This window comes from Paroedura picta, chromosome 13 (genome assembly GCF_049243985.1).
Source record: "Paroedura picta isolate Pp20150507F chromosome 13, Ppicta_v3.0, whole genome shotgun sequence".
NCBI classification, from domain to species: Eukaryota; Metazoa; Chordata; class Lepidosauria; order Squamata; family Gekkonidae; genus Paroedura; species Paroedura picta.
The window spans coordinates 7,980,729-7,995,263 of NC_135381.1; the positions used below are offsets into that span (position 1 = coordinate 7,980,729).

At 46.0% G+C, this 14,535-nt stretch overlaps 1 protein-coding gene across 9 annotated transcripts in view; it reads left to right on the top strand.

Moving 5' to 3' along the window:
* Positions 1-14,535, top strand: part of ARVCF (ARVCF delta catenin family member) — a 377,274-nt gene that overhangs the window by 44,632 nt on the left and 318,107 nt on the right. For all 9 annotated transcript variants that reach the window (XM_077308988.1, XM_077308989.1, XM_077308986.1 and 6 more), the window contains exon 2: positions 8,262-8,315. The gene's annotated coding sequence lies outside the window, so the exon portion shown is untranslated. The remainder of the gene's footprint in view (positions 1-8,261; positions 8,316-14,535) is intronic.

Here is a 14,535-nt window from a genome sequence, read left to right on the forward strand (position 1 = left end):
AATTTCAGTCATCAGAGTTGTCTTTTGCTGGAATGTCAATAACAGCCATTGTGGCGTGCCAATGATATTGGATTAGAAGAAGCAGAGTTGGTTTTTATCCCCCACTTCTTGCTTACAGTCTCCTTTGCTTTCTCTTCCTGCGACAGATCCCCTTTGAAGTAGGTAGGGCTGAGAGAGCTCCAAGAGAACTGGGACTGGCCCAAGGCCACCCAGCTGGCTGCAGGTGGAGGAGTGGGGAATCAAAGCTGGCTCTACAGATTAGAGGTCGCCGCTCATAACCACAACACCTCACTGGCCCTTTAGGAGGCCCAGATTTCATTTCCCACATGAAGCTGCATCATACTGAATCAGAGTTTTGGTCCATCAGAAGTCAATATTGTCTACTCAACAGGCAGCTGCTCGCTAGGCTCTCAGGGGAAGGTCTACAACCGGTGCTTTCAACTGGAGATACCAGGGATTGAACTCAGAATTCAAATTTGTTGTTCTTAAAGGTGCCACTGGACACAAACTTTGTACTATGCCACAGGTGTGTGTTCAGGTGTCCGTCTCAAGGGAGAGATACTCTGATGCCCAACCCTGCCAGGATGTTTGGAACAGCAGTCCTCCTGTGTGGAGTCTGTGAATCTCTGGTGTGCTGATTCAGCAGGAGCTCTGCCTGGCGAAACCTTCTCTCCATAAGCACCCTCATGGAAATTTACTGCCAGCTGCAATGAACTTGCCAGATGTCGTATGGTGAAAGCTGTTTTTTTACTGTCTTCCAAAATTACAAAAAATAAATCCACCCCAAACTGCTAGTGCTGGCGCTGTGCCAGCAAGAACGCACATTTGGCATTGCTGGAAACTGGGCAGGCCAGGAGCAGAGGATCGAAGCTTGCTGGGACCTGGCGTTCCTGACGGATGGCGCATGGGATGGAATTACTCTCCGCCACCAGAGGCTGCTGGGTCCGGTGATTGATCTGAGAGCTGGGCGAGTAAATGCATTGGCGTTTGTTCTTGCAAATGAAATGCTGGATCCCCCAACACCAGAGACGGCGCATCCGTCAGAGCAGCATGCTTGGCAGATGGACGGGGGTCTGCGTCAGCCTGAGGTTGCATCTTGGCTTCTGTTTTGAACACGGAACACGAAACAAGCCTCAAAACTGGGCCTCCCCGAGTGCATTTTTCTCTTCGTCTGTAGAATGGGGTTAGAGAAGGGTGCGTTGGGAGTGAGCTCTTGTGCTTAGTGCTTGGAGCGCATTCCCTCTAAGGAAGGGCTGAAGAGTCCAGGATTCTTCAGTTTAGAAAACAGACAATTCAGGGAAGGAAGGACATGATAGAGATTTATCCCAGGAGCCAGTGTGGTGTAGTGGTTAAGAGTGGTAGACTTTACTCTGGCGAGCCGGGTTCCAGCAAGGGTGCCGCCACGTCCAAGAAGAACTGGCTTAAAGCAAAAGTTATACAAAAGAACAAAACCCACTGTGTACTGGCAACACTACCAGAATTGGTACAATATGAAGAAAAGCTTTATCCAGCGCTTTGAAAGCACAAACAATTTGTAGAAATACTGCAGAGATATTAACAAGCTGTAGGAATGTCAAATCCAAACGAGGAACCGGTAAATGGTACCTTCCTTATAGGCTTTTATAATTTTAGGAGATGTCATTCTGCAATTAAACTATGAAGAAATTCATGAGGATGTGAATATTATTTAGAGGCCTCCAGGCTTGCGTTTTTGCTTGCGTCCACTGACGGAACCCAAACAGTTCTGCAGGGCCTGCAAAAGGGAGCTCCTCCACCAGGCATTTGGTTGAGGTTGACCCGGACCATGGCTTCCAATCGGCCCTCAGGCCCCGCCCCCTCCTATTACGATCGCCACTAATCTGCCTAGCCCACTGGGTCCCAGTAAGAGTTGAGCTGAGGCTCCTTTGCAGTTCTATCATATTATTATTGCTGTTATCATGTTGGGGTTATTGTTGTGGTAGTATTATTGCTGTTGTCACATGTGTTACCTCATGTTATCTGTATCTGTTTCCGGTTCCCTGTAAACCACTCAGAGCCTTCGGGGGAGGGCGGTATATAAATATAGATAAATAAATAAATAAATTTGCCAAGTGACATGCAGGATTTGCCGGTCCCTCGTTTGGATTTGGCTTTTCCAGCAGCATTCCTACAGGTTCTTAATATCTTTGCAGTATTTCAACAAATTGTTTGTGCTTTTAAAGCACTGGATAAAGCTTTTCTTCACACTGGACCTATCCTCGTAGTGTTGTCTATACCCGGTGGATTTTTGTCCTTTTGTATAGCTGTTCTACGTTGTGTATCCCGTGTTGTATTTTTGGCTTCAAACAAAAGTTCAACAAAGAAGAAATGTTCTAGTCCATTTTGGCATTTGGACCTGATTGCCACACGTGTTAATAATAAAGGGACACGGATATTGGAACCGAACTGGATTTATTGCATAGCAGTTTTGGTCCTTTTCTTCTTTGTTGCATTCAGTTGGGATTTTTTCAGACAAAAGTTGCCAAAGAGAAATACGTCTGTATTTCACCCCTACTGCTACCCCCCCATGTTCTTAGAAACCACTTTTGCAAGGAAGTCATGTGCCTTTGTGTTCTGTTCTAGAATTCTGTATGAGGCTGCCGTGAACTTTGTAGTGGTGCTTTGTAGTTAGCGAACGAAAGGCAGCTTTATTCTTCCATTCGGCTGTCAGGAGCCTATATGAATGTGAAGCTCCATGTACATCTGTGATATTTGTTTCCTAAGGATGGTTCTGTACAATCTCCAACTGTTTCAGTTCCCCAGCAGCAAGTGCAATTCCCTAGTATATGCCCCTGCCAAAATAGCATCTCTTATTATTGCCTTTTGGGGGTGAGATAGTCCTTTGAGAACTTATGCCAGAAGGCATAAGGTTGCAGCTATGGGATGGGTGAGAAGGGGTTGACACCTTGTTTCACATAGAATCATAGAGTTGGAAGGGACCTCCTGGGTCATCTAGTCCAACCCACTGCACTATGCAGGACACTCCCAACCCTATCGATCACCCACTGTCACCTGCCACCCCCTTGAACCTTCACAGAATCAGCCTCTCTGTCAGATGGCTCTCCAGCCTCTGTTTAAAAATCTCCAAAGATGGAGAACCCACCACCTACCGAGGAAGCCTGTTCCACTGAAAAAACACTCTAACTGTCAGGAACTTCTTCTGGATGTTTAGACGGAATTTCTTTTGCATTAATTTCATCCCACTGGTTCTGGTCCGTCCCTCTGGGGCAAGAGAGAACAACTCTGCTCCATCTCTACATGGCAGCTTTTAAAATACTTGAATACATGTTTTTTTTCCAGTTTTGCTGTTCATTGGGATATGATTGGTGGCTGTATGTGTAAAAAGAAATCCACTGTTCCAGAAAGTTTGAAAGACTTTTGTTGAAGGCGGCGGGGGGGGGGGGAAATCAAGGGATTAATTGGGAATTGGGGGATTAAAGAGGGATGAAAACATGCACAGACATGGGGGGAAATGTTTAATGTTATTGGTTGAGAAGTAGGTATTAAAATTAATACAATTCATCTTTTGCTTAAAAAAGCAAAGAAACCATCTGCCAGATCTTGTCTTGATGGGCCCCTAAGGGAACATACGGATGTCGTTTTGGGGTCACATTGAAGTCATGGTTGGAATAAACTGGCAGGGGCTCATGGGAATTGCTGGCAGGGGCTCATGGGAATTGTAGTCCATGGACATCTGGAGGACCACAGGTTGACTACCCCTGAGCTAGGCCATCCTTGCCAAATATTGTAATGTTTGAAGCTGCTCTATTCTGGACCAGATTGTACCTCTGTACAGTCTGCTTTGATTGAAAGTAGGTCTCCAGGGCTGCAAACAGATAATGGGCTCTCCCCATATCTGCTACCTGGAATCCTTTAGCTGGAGATGCCCAGGACTGAACCCGGGGCCACTTGCATGCTCAGAAGTCTTTTATAAAGAGATTACCTGGGTTTTAAAGACATCTGGTTTGTTTGTGTTTTCCTAACAAGCTGAAACTGTGCTGGTCAGCAGTGGCTGTATATATACCACATTGGTCTGACCTCATCTGGAGTCCTGTGTGCAGTTCTGGAGGCCTCACTTAAAAAAGGATGTGGACAAAATGGAGAGGGTGTTGAGGAGATGGACTAGATGGCCTGTCTGGCCCCTTCCAATTCTAGGATTCCTTTTTAGAATATGTAGGGGAGGTTAGACCTTTGCTAGCATGCAAATTCAGCTTTAATAAGCTACCTTAGACATTCCGGTAGAGGCTACAGAAAGTTCACATGGAGAAGAATTCTATTGACAGATCTAGTAAGGATCTACTAAAAGAACCAGAATTAGAGGGAGGTCGATAAGTAGGATTGCCAGCTCTGGACTGGTAATACCTGGAGACTTTGGGGGTGGAGCCAGGAGTAGATGGGGTTCGAGAGCCAGCTTGGTGTAATGGTTAGGAGTGTGAATGTCTAATCTGGCGAGCCGGGTTTGATTCCATGCTCCCCCACATGCAGCCATCTGGGTGACCTTGAGCTTGCCACAGCACTGATAAAGCTGTTCTGACCGAGCTGTTCTGACCCAACTCCTCTTCTTCAGGAATATCAGGGCTCTCTCAGCCTCATCTCTCCCTCACAGGGTGTCTGTTGTGGGGAGAGGAAAGGGAAGGTGAATGGAAGGCACTTTGAGACTCCTTCGGGTATAGAAAAGCGGCATATAAGTGCCAACTCTTCTTCTTCAGTAATGTCAGGGCTCTCTCAGCCTCACCTCCCTCACAGGGTGTCTCTTGTGGGGAGAGGAAAGGGAAGGTGACTGTAAGCCGCTTTGAGACTCCTTCAGGAAGAAAAAATCGGCATATAAGAACCATCTCTTCTTCTTCTGAGGCAGGGAGGTATCTCATCGCATCTCAGTGGAGTATAAATTCAAGTTGTCCACCCTCCAAAGCCGCCATTTTGAGTCTGGACAGCATCTGTCAAGCAGGAGGTTAAGATGCTGAGGTGGCATATTCACTAGCACCAATCACAAACCTGTTCTGGGTCACCTGACCTAAGGCGTTTGCTTGGGGAACGTCCGCTTGCTAGTCTGAGCTTCTTTTTTGCCTACGGGGCTTGACACAGAAAGTTCACTTGATAAATAGTTTCTGAGGTCCTTGTTGCCCGGCAGCCTGTGGACCTAGCACCACACCTGACAGTTTCTTGCACAGAGCTTTGTTCTTCTACCTGTTTTGACACAAAGCTAATCTGGAAATGGAGGAATTTTATGAAGGCGACTTACTGAGGTAACAACGGTCCTGAAAAATAAAGCGCATGTCTTCTGTACTTTGGGCATGACAGAAACAAGGGGCTGCCTCAGACCATTACAGGCGTACCTTAAGGCTACACAATAATTTAAAAGACTACAAAAAAAAGAGAGAGAGGAAAAGTAAACAAGCGCTTTAATCCTAAAACCTCACGAAACCCACACATTAGATGTGTCAGTTGTGTGTCCGCGGATTTGTTTAGCTCCTGAACTGGTAAATTAGGGTGGGCTTTGGTCCAAAGCCAAATAAAAATATCGAGGCAATTTTATGCCTCATGAATTATAGAAGAGAATGTTTGGTACGTGGCGTTCGGCTCTCCTCTCCTCCGCCCGCCTGGCTCCCCTCCCCGTTTGTTTTAATGCCTTTGGGGATTTTTATTTTCTTTTATTTTGAACCGTCCTCCAGAGCCCGAAAGATATCTCGGATGCTTGCAGACGGCTTCGGCGGGATGGAAGGAATTTTAACTACGAGCCCCTTTTCCCTTGACGGAAGCCTTCTCTTCCTTTTTCTCTTAAATTTTTGCTAACTCCCAGATGGTGGGAGAAATGCTTTGATCTCATCGCGGTTAGCTTAGTTCAGCGTTTCTCAACTTTTATACCATTGCGAAACCCCTGAAACATTCTTCAGGCTTTGAGAACCCCCAGAAATGGCACAATCATGCAGAATAGGGTTGGGAAGCAGAGCTGTGGACACGCCCACCTGGGGCCACACCCCTTCTCACCCCCTCCAGGCCCATCATTGGCCATTTTTTGAGGGGGAGAGGTCAACATGACCATATGGTCATGTCACCCAATAAATGTTTAACACATTAAAACAGGGGTAGTCAAACGGCGGCCCTCCAGATGTCCATGGACTTCAATTCCCAGGAGCCCCTGCCAGCATTCGCTGGCAGGGCTCCTGGGAATTGTAGTCCATGGACATCTGGAGGGCCGCAGTTTGACTACCCCTGCATTAAAACATATATTAAAAATTAATTAACTTCCACCATTCAGGAAACCCTTTCGGGGCTGTCAAGAAACCACTGGGTATCATAAAGCTACCGAGGGACACCTCTCCCACCTCCATCTGTTTCCTTGGCTGGTTGGAAATTGATAGTTTTTGGTGTGCACACTCACACACACAAAAAACCGCTTCATTTTTCTTCACGAGGAAGATGGAGTGCTTTTGGCCTCCTTGTTAAGCGAAATCTTCTCTCGCAAGAGAGGATCCTCTCTCCCTGGGGTAAGCAATTTGTTCAGTGCCAAGGGCCATGGCAGAAATAGATCGGCAGTCCCCGCGGCTGCCTCTGATTTGCATGTTTCAGTTGCAAGTCATTAGCTAAATCTGCATGTCATTTTGCAGCCTTGGCAGATGCCAAACACCAGCTGGTCGACATGTTGCAGGCACTTGGCAAATTCCAGAGGGGGAGGTCTGCTAGAGCGGAAAGTGCAGGGGCATTTGACCAGCTAACCTGCGTGTTGGGTTGCAAACAGGCGGCACCATGTAAAGTTTTATTTATTTATTTATCATTGTGTTTTTTATACCGCTGCTCCCAGAAAACTGGCTTGCGGCGGTCCACAAAGCCAAGAAAAAAACAACAGTATCTATTTAAAATATCCTGTTAAAACAGTTCGAGCACGTATAAAAGGTAAAGGTAATGGTGTCCCCTGTGCAAGCACCGAGTCATGTCTGACCCTTGGGGTGACGCCCTCTAGCGTTTTCATGGCAGACTCAATACGGGGTGGTTTGCCAGTGCCTTCCCCAGTCATTACCGTTTACACCTCCCAGCAAGCTGGGTACTCATTTTACCAACCTCGGAAGGATGGAAGACTGAGTCAACCTTGAGCCGGCTGCTGGGATTGAACTCCCAGCCTCATGGGCAGAGCTTTCAGACTGCATGTCTGCTGCCTTATCACTCTGTGCCACAAGAAGCTCATATAAATCCATCTTAATATGGATGGAATATATATAACCAGCTGGGAAGAGGGAATCAGGCTCCTAACAGTCTAGCACTGCAGATGTTCATTGTAGTAGTAGAAGTAGAAGTTTTGATTTTTATATCCCACTTTTCTCTACCCAAAGGAGTCTCAAAGCATCTGAGAATCGCTTTCCCTTCCTCTCCCTGCAACAGACACATGTGAGGGAGGTGAGGCTGAGAGAGCTCTGGCGGGACTGCTGTGTGAGAATAGCTGTAACAGGAGTGTGACTGACCCAAGGTCACCCAGTTGGCTGCATGGGGAGGATCAGGGAATCAAACCCAAGTCCCCTGATTAGAAGCCACCACTCTTAACCACTACAAGTTGGCTCTCTAACAATCCAACAGGTTATCTAACCGGGTGGTGACCTTTCTGTTGATCAGCCCAAAGTAAGGGATGCTGTAACTTTGGATTTGGATTGTTTATCTTGAGCAAGATGTTGGACTAGTTTTCCCGTGAGGACTCTTCCAGCTGGCTACATATGGAGGAACAGGGAACCAAACCTGGCTCACCATATTAGAAGTCCCCGCTCTTAACCACGCTTGCTGTAACCAAACTTGATGGTCTGTAATTGTTTTGTCTTGTGAACCTGGTTCACACCATGTTCATACTGTATTTTATTTCTGTTTATTCTTTCCTTTGTTGCTGTTGTTAACCATGCTCGGATTATGGTTAGGATTGAGAGAAAAGTTCATCCCGGAATGTTTTCGGGTGCGAAAGGAAGCTATAGAGAAGGGGGAGGGAGGTGTGCTGGAAAAGGGAGATTTCTATATTGTTACCTTCTCTTGAAGTTTTCTTTTCCAGGCCTCTAGTTTATCACAAGAATCATACGTGAGCTGCCTTGAGGAAAAGGAGGGTATCAACATTCTAATCAGTAAACACTGACCTCCCTTACAGGGTTTTTGTAAAGATTACTGGGATGATGTACGCTAAGCATTTTGAATACCTTAAATAACACCCCCGGCACTTAATCCTTGCCGCCTTTGATTTAGGCTAACGGTATTTTCGTTTGTCGTTCCAGTGTCCTCTTTGCTGGCATCGTGAGGAGCCAATCTGAAGTAAAAAATCTGACAAGGTAAGTCATGGATCGTGTGTTGTGTTTAATAACGGCCTAAGTAAGATTGCATCATCAGAAACTATGAAGTCCAATGAATGGTGCTTCATCGATGGATGCTCTGGTGAAAAAGGGGCTTTGTCCGGTTTAAAGGGAAGGCGAAAGTTTAGGCTGAATGGCTGCCTTTTAGGTCACCAAGTGACTGATCTGCCCTCTCTGTGTGTCTCTGGTTGAAGTAAACATGCCAGTTAGCTGGAACAATTGATGCCACGTAAAACAGGTTTCGGGCAGCGGTTTGGAAAAGACTCAAACATAACAGCTTCTGAAGCAGAAATGCTGGTTCTGTGACCTGCTCTGTGAGAACAGCTTTAACAGGAATGTGACTAGCCCAGGGTCACCCAGCTGGCTGCGATGGGGAATTAATCCCAGTTCTCCAGATTACAAGATGTCTCTTGTAACCAGTTTTTCAAACACCTGGTTGCTGCCGCAATGGCGTTGAGTATGTTTTCTGGCCCCCATCTGGAAGCAGCCCTAGTTCTTTTGGTGTATAGGTTGTGTACAAAGGAGCATTTTATTATCCAGCATCCTTTATGCGCACACACACTTTCGAGCCCACACTCAGTCTTTATAAGTTGGCAAAAATTTGGGTAGCCTCCTAGATGTTTTCATTGTAGTGAAACCTTCAATGCAAAGGAGCCTAAACTTCACATGTTTTATCACCTTGTAGTGTTTTGATAAGACAAGTCTGAGTTCTGCTTTTAGGTTGGAATATTTCGTGAATACCGAGAATCAGGTCTGTACAACTTGCGGTCCATACATGCTGAGTGCAGTTGTGCACCACGTTGTCCTGTGTCTGGCCATCCTTGTGTTTTTGGTAGCGCTAATCAGGCAGATAAAGGAAGCGATTCACTAGACTCCTAGCGGAAGGCCATACGTGGCTGGTGGCCTTTGTTCGGCTTGGTGGCGTCCCAGGTTGCGCAGACATGATTGATGCTCTCATTAGCCAGCAAAATTAGCTATTCGCTTGCACTTGTTTGGTGTGGGTAATGGCCTGTTACCATCATGCAAGCTGTTTCCCGGCCTTCCGCCACAGATCTGCATGACTGTGAACTTGGAATGGGGCCATGAAGGGATGGGGCCGTGCAAAAACTTGATTCTCCACGACTCCCATTTTGTTCTGTGGAGCAAGGTCACAAGAATAAGGTAGTCTAAATCAGAGAGTGCTATGTATGGGGTTCTGTTTACGATTTTACTGAGCTTGAGGTCCGAGGTAGGATCAGCACGGGGGAATGTAATTGGCCAATGTACGGCTAGATCCCTGTCTTGGGATCCAGTTAGTTGAAACTGAAACTGACCAATAGCACACACTGGTGGGAAAATCCATTGTTTGTGTGCCTGCGCCTGCGTGTGTGCGCCGAGTTATGCACCAGCGTGTGTGCCTCCCCCCCTGTGGTGCGGTGCTGGCTGTGTCAGCCTGGAACGGCCAGTTCGGATGCTGCTGCATACAACCCTATTAGGGTACCTAGGCCTGTTCTTGTCCTTCAGCATGCCTCCAAACATGGAAATTTCTCTTGGTCATGTTGGGTGATAGATATTGATTGACTGGCCTTCCATGCATCTGAAAAACAGTGGATCCTGAGAAAGGAAGGCCTTCTACCCGTTCTTTGTAATAACTCCCCTACCACGTTTGCAAGTTAGCATCACCCTGCATCTGCCGAAGTGTGAGGTGGTTCGTGAGGGCTCATGCCACGATAAATTGTTAATTTTTAAAGTTCTTTGCTGCTTTGGCTGAAAGAGACGGATGCCGTAACTCCCTTCCCTACAGAATACACATTAGAAATGTATGGTAAGTTTCAGAGTATTAATTCCCTCTGCTTTCTCCAGCTGTAACTTGCAACGAAATACCTAGAAGTGTGTTCTTGTTAAGTGGGCAGAAATGCCTCCATTGTCTGGCACGCAGGCCACGTGGAAGCCCTGTGTCACAAACACGCCTCTGGCCAATTGGCTAGAACAGAGGCAATCGTTCAGCAGAAGGGCTACGTAGTCGTCTGCATGGCTCCTTACAATGAACCGTCAGGAGAGTTAAATCATTTTTATTGCTTTTATTGTATTATCTCAGGCCAGTCGATGTCTGGCTAGCATTTATTACCCTTAAAGCAGAGTGGCTTCAAGGTATTTAGGTTAGGAGTCAGTCTGCCGTCTGAAGCTGGGCACAGTTGGAGGGATTCCACATTAAGCGGCAGCGGTGGATTTGTGAATTATGATTCATGGAGCGGCCTGTGACTTTATAGCTTTTAAGCTCCCATTTCTTCTGGTTGTGATGGATTTGTTTGGGGCCCTTCCATTCCCTGGTGTCGTTTCTCCCTGTCACGTGTGTTTTACCTGTGTTCATTCCCATGGCAGGCTGGGCTCGTGAATTCCTTTTGCTTGTCTGGTTTATTTGTGCAGCGCTCCTTCAGACCAAAGTAAACTTGCCTAGTTATACCCTCGGACCCTGCACACACCCCTTGAACCGAAATTCAGGCGAGGAGTCTGCTTTCCCACAAGCAACCTTGCTTGATCTAACAGAGTGCCAAAGCAGGATGGTTATGGATTCCACAGTGGAACTAAGAGAAGTGTAAAGCTCGGGATATTATGCATATTATCGATTTTGTACTTTTGTATATTGTATTATGTATACAATACTGAATTGTATTTTAGGGAATTTTAAGGGGTTTTATGGGGATCCCGTGGTCATGTTTTTTATTGTATGCCGCCGCGAGGCAGCATTGTCGTGAGCGGCGGGGTATAAATTGGAGTCTAAATAAATAAAGTGAAGGCTGCTTCAAAAGGCCTCAGAAAGGCCACTCCAACTCCTGGACGGGAGAAATGGACAAATTGGCACAAGCCTGGTGTGGCACATGACACCGTGGTGGTAGGCGAAGGGAGCTGGGGATAGGATCCTTCCTAGTCCCAGCAGGTGAATGGCCACCCTAGAGGGGTCTGGAAGGGTCAAACTAGAGGCAAAGCTGATTGCAGGCCAGAATCCATGCCGAAGGTTCCCGTTGAAGGAGTTGGGCAAGGAATTATGGGAAATCCACAAGCAAAGGGCGGGGGAAATGGGTTGGGTGAGAACGAAGCAGGCAGGAGATTAGCGGATAAACAGAATCTGGTAAATACAGAATAAGAAGGAAGCACAAGGAAATGCCAGAATCTACATGTATATCTTGGGCATTAGGGATGTGGAGCGAAGATAAGGAAGGCGGCCTTTGAGAGCATGAAGCCTTATTTCCTTTGTTATGACAAGACGGGAGCCTCTTCCTCCCCCCCTCCCCTCCCCTCCCCATCCACCAGGCTGGGAGCTTATGGAGAAGAGTTTTCAGGTTCTGGAGAACATGCCTCTTAGATAACGTTGGCCCTCTTTGTATATTAATGAACCCTTTCCTTGCTCTTTGAGCGGAATGTACATATTTTCAAGACGGCCGCCCCTTTTGTCAGCGCTGGCTTAGCCGAAGCCCGAAGATGTCAGAGTAATGTTCTCTCAAGCCAGCCATAAACTGATTGCTCAGAGGAGCCGGGCAGCTTCGGATTTACGCAAGTCCCCTCTCCATAAAAACGTGCTCCGCTGCAACGGCTTCCATCGGAGTTCTACTGGAGGCTTCTCTTCGTGCTGCCAGCTGAATGAGCCGCTCTGCCCTTCCTCCTGACTGCACACCATATACCGGGCCACCAAGCGTGGCGTTTTGTACCCCCTGCTTCCGCAAAGCGCAATTTTTCTTTGCCTCTTTAGAAAACGGAGACCGAAGGTTTCCCTCTTATGGGCAAAAGTTGAAATCAAATCCTGGAAAGAAATCTGAAAGCTGCACGGGATTAAACAAGGACTGGGGTGGGGCATGACTCTGTTTGGGATGGCACTTTTATTGCTGTTATAGGGATTCTTTTTAGAATTCCGGGACAAATAATGTTGCTTATCCCTTATTTTATCTTACTTTTATCTCAGTGGCCAGGGCATATGAACAAATTATATTTTGAACAAGAAGGAACGTTAGAAGTTAATTTTACTCAGGGAACATACTGGGGAGATATATATTGTCTGATGCAATTCAAAGTGTCTTTTGTTACCTATAACCTTTTTTCTATTTCTGTATTTTGTCTTTATGTCTGAAAATAAAATCATAAATTATATATGTTAAAAAAATGGATGTCACTTTTAACTGACCTGCAAATGCTTTCTGAACTGCAAATGTTTTGATTGGACATCAAAAGACAAGAAAGGAAGGGGAGGGCAAGGGAACTTCATACTTATTTATGATATTTTTATCCCACCTTTCCTCCTGGGTTGGCTTACATGGGCTCTTTCCTCCTTGGTTTATCCATAGTACAATCCTGTGAGGTACACTAGGCTTAAAAGTTATCCAGAAAGTGATTCCTTGCAAACAGATTTGAACCAGGATGTTTTGAGTAGTTTATTTCCCGTATTCTGCAGGGGGTTGGACTAGATGACCCTGGAGATCCCTTCCAACTCTGTGGTTCTATTTTAAGTCTTAGTCAGATGCTCCGTGGCTAGGACTCCCGACATTCAGACCGGAAACAAACAAACAAACAACCCCCCCCCCCCGAAGCAGTTTGTTCAGCATAGGCACAGTTAACATCCGAAGACTTGAACAAAGGCTAAATAGAGTAAAATCAATGCAAACAGTTTAATCAAAATTAAATGAAGGTTCTTGCCCTTTTTCCTTTTCGTTCTTGTTCAGATTCATTGTAGTCCTCACCATAGCGCCGTTCAGATAACGACCTCTTTCAAATGTATTTTCATCAGTAGCAAAGGCTAAAGCAATGACAGGAAAAACACCAGCAAAACCACTTCGTTACATTTTTCACAGATCTGTTCCTGAGGGGACCTGCTTTTGGTTGTGTCAAAAGCTGAGGCAGAAGGATCAGGCCCTGATTGGAAAGGAATCAAAAAGTACATCCCCACTGACGAAACCAAACATGAAACTAGTAGGGCAGGCTTTCTCAACCGGGGTTTCATGAAACCCTGGGGTTTCTTGACGGCCCGAATGGGTGGGACTTGATTAATTTTTTGTGTATTTAAAAAATTTGTATCAGGTAATATGATCATATATGGTCATGTCAATCCCACACCCCTCCCAAAATAGCCAATCATAGGCCTGGAGTGGGTGGGAAGGGAGTGGCTTCAGGGGTGGGCGTGTCCACAGCTCTGCTTCCCAACCATATTCTGCACAATCCTGCCACTTCTGGGGTTCCTTGAAGCCTGAAGAATATTTCAGGGCTTTCTCAAGAGTAAAAGAGTTGGAAAAGGCTGCTGTAGAGATTATTCAACTATTAAAGATCCTTTTCCTTTCGCACTGTTTCTTCCTTTCTCTTCGTTTTGCCTTGGTGCCTCCCTTGTTTTTTTGCTATGGAATCAGAAAGCAGAATACCATGGGAAATCAGAATGGCACAATGGTCAGAGCCCTTCTGTTTGGTCCCAATCAGAAGGTGTTGAAAGCACAACCTCTTTGAGAAGTCAGGTAGCACACGTTGATTTATTGAAGCGCTTACATTTCCCCTTTCCACTTAATCTTAGCTTCTGAGATAGCTTACAACCCAAATGAGAAACTAATACATCATTGTGAAAGAGCTGCACATGGCTCTTGGGATGTGCCTGGGTCCCCGAAAGTGCATTTCACTCCAAAACCCAGCTTTGGATGCTCCCGATACGGATTGGTACAGCAGCACTGGGAACAGGGGATGTCTGAGGATTATCTGTTTAAATTATCTTAATAACGTGTATAAAAATATTTGGATAGGTGGTCATTTTCATCCATCCATCGCCCTCCCCTGAGGCTCAGGGCAATTTATATAAAACGTAGAAACGGTACATAGAACTTAGTTTTCATAACAAACAGTTCAACATATGCTGATTTACAGCTCATTTCATGGCATCCATTATTTATATATCACCTCAATTTTATTCATATTTCTTGACAGATCCAAAAAGTTTTACATGCTCCTTTTCGTTTCAGATTAACCTAAAGACGCCATCTTTAAGGAGGACTAATGAGAGCACAACATTTTGTGCTTTGGTTTAATAAGAAAGCACCCGGCTAAATCTTTTTGTGTTCTGTTTACTGTCACCCACCTTGGGTCCTGAAGTAGGGTTCTCATCTCCATCCCCTTGGGTCCTGAACTTGGAATCTCCAGTCTGGGAAAGTCCTGGAGATCTGGGGACGGGGCTTGAGGAGGGAAAAGAGCTCAG